Source organism: Brassica oleracea, chromosome C3 (genome assembly GCF_000695525.1).
Source record: "Brassica oleracea var. oleracea cultivar TO1000 chromosome C3, BOL, whole genome shotgun sequence".
In the NCBI taxonomy this organism is placed as follows: Eukaryota; Viridiplantae; Streptophyta; class Magnoliopsida; order Brassicales; family Brassicaceae; genus Brassica; species Brassica oleracea.
Genome location: NC_027750.1, coordinates 15,657,741 through 15,660,458, shown reverse-complemented (window position 1 = coordinate 15,660,458; position 2,718 = coordinate 15,657,741).

Genomic DNA, 2,718 nt, shown 5'->3' with positions numbered 1-2,718 from the left:
CGTGCTTTTTCACATGGAAATCTGCACATATATTAAAATTGTAAGATTTGAATCATAGAGAAAATATAGTGTATATGACTGAAGTTGGTCCATTCCGAAACTAAAGATGGCTAAAATTCTTCTTTGTCAAAATGCATAGATGTGAAACTTATATGAATAGAATTCTCCATTGCTTATAGCAGTGTAATAAACTCCGTGTGTAAAGAAGAAAAAATGTTATATAAGTGAAAACAAAAATTATGATTTTTTTTCTTGTGCCTATAGGCTCTTCGCAATTTGAAGAAGAAAGAACATATTGTGTAAAAATCTTTGGCTCGGTCAAATTTTATCCAGTTGTTTATAAAACTGTTGTTATCTGATTCATGTAATTTTTCGATTTAAAAGCTCAAAAAACCCATCTATACTGACTTGATATTTTTTTTCTGTGATTTGAATTTAAAAAGAGATAAAACTTTCGATAAGTTATGTAAACTCAGAACAAGTATTTAGCTTTAGAAAGCATTTACATGTTTCAAACTTATAATATATACATATATAATGTTTAAAATTATGCATATAAAACCTGTGTAAAATGTTTCTGAATATGTTTCTCTTCTTTAATGTGTTAATCGTACTATATATAACATTATTTTAAAATTTCAAAAAGTTTATGTCACATACAAAAAACCATCAATAAAAAATATATTCTCCATCTACAACAAGAAAAATGAAAAATTATAAACATATAAATTTAAATTAAGAAAAACTAACATTGGAAAAAACAAGAAGTTAATGTAAAAGAAAAAAGCCGAAAAATAATATTATAAATAAAATAAATTTATAAGACACAATCTGCGTGAAGCGCGGAAAAAATCTCTAGTAATAATAAATTAAACATGATGGGATACATAAAGTACAAATGACTCTACCCCTACCATCTCTTTTACTTCATCCAACGGCGGATTACAGTCCCTCGTATCATAATAATTCCTAAAAGAAACTAATAATTACTAGCTAAAGTCTCTTAAAGCAACTACCAACTAAAATTGTCCTAACTAAACAAAAAACACAACCAAACAACAATACCTCTTTTCGTTGGATAGAAAGACATTTCGTCCAAAACACTCGTTGGACTCCGTAAATTGAAAGTGCTCCGTGAAAACACTCATTGTGTCTCATAGTGTAAAGAAATATAAAAAAAGTGTCTATTTGGTAATGCACTCTCTAAAAATTTGGTGTATGTGTTCGCCTAATCAGCAAACTATGTATGAACGAATGGTTTTCTCAAATTGTTTTTTTAAGAATCGATCTAAATATTCAAAGAACTAGTCCAGGCATCCGTTCAAACACAACTTATCCACTTATCTTATATGTCTAACCACCGCCCTAACGATTTTTTGAGCAATGGTTAAGACCAAATAAAAGTCATACGAGATGCATACTCATCACAACGTTGGCATGATTTTAGATTGTTTTGGTTATTCAAGTCATCGCTATAGTGTGTTTTAGAGCATGCATTGAAAATATCGAACGTTTTCAATGTTTTATATAATCTTCCGAAGAATGTAAGACCACCCACAATGGTGGTGTTAAATCCAAAATTCAACTGTTGAACATTTTCTAACGAGGGTGTTGAAATTTCAGAATAAATCTATGTGGCATCAACGGTGTTGTAAACTTTCAACAGCTTAAACCTTTTTTTGTATGCTAGCTTTGCCACATGGCGCGATTGGATTAGGAGAAATTGTTATAAATATTTTTAATTTTTTATTTTATTTCCATCCAATAATTCAAATTCATTTATTCTATAATAAAATTATTTTTTTCAAAAATAAAAATTATATCAAAATTTATGGTTTTTTATGATCTATAAATAAAAAATACTCTCATTTCATATGGATACAGAAAAAACGTATTATTCATTATAATCAACTATTTAATTGTTTTAAATAATATTATTTTTAGTATTATTTTTTAAAAATAACATATGTATATAAAAATAAAATTTATTGAAAGTTATGTTATTTTAGTTTTTAAGTTAATTACAATCAAATTATTAATTTGTAATTATTATATTGTAAATAATAAATATATGAATTAAAAAAGTGGGGTATGAGTGTTGAATTTTTTTAAACAAATCATTATAGAGGTAAATGAACGGGATGTTGAATGAATTAGGTAGGAAAAAAAATGATATGAAATGTTAAAAATAAAAAAGGAAAGTGTTGAAAATGAAATGTGTGATGAAACCATTATACATAGGTCTAAGTAGAGCAGCTTTTCATTTTAATGCATAGACGTATCTCACCTTCTCACTTCATATCTTACACGCAATCTACACGCAATCTGAAAACTAAAAGAAGTATTTTAAATAACGAGAGAAGGTTTGTAACACCCCCGAACTGTTTTAGACATCGGTCAGTCAGCCGGGCAAAAATCAAACATGCCCGAACGACCTTCCTCTGCCAAGTCCGGAAATGTTACGACGGGTTGAGAATAGACTTTCCAAGTCACAAAACATAATTCTGTAGCCCAGGATATCCATTCAAAACTCGTTTCCTCTAATCTTCGGCCTGAGGCTTTGCAACCCGTACCGAATCATAGAGTTGTGTTAGGTTGGACTAACCTAATATCAGATTCAACACGTCACGAATATAAAACATCCTTTATTTTATATATATATAACATGAACTTCACAAGCCCAAAATATTATACATATGGTCCATGGACGCAGTCGAA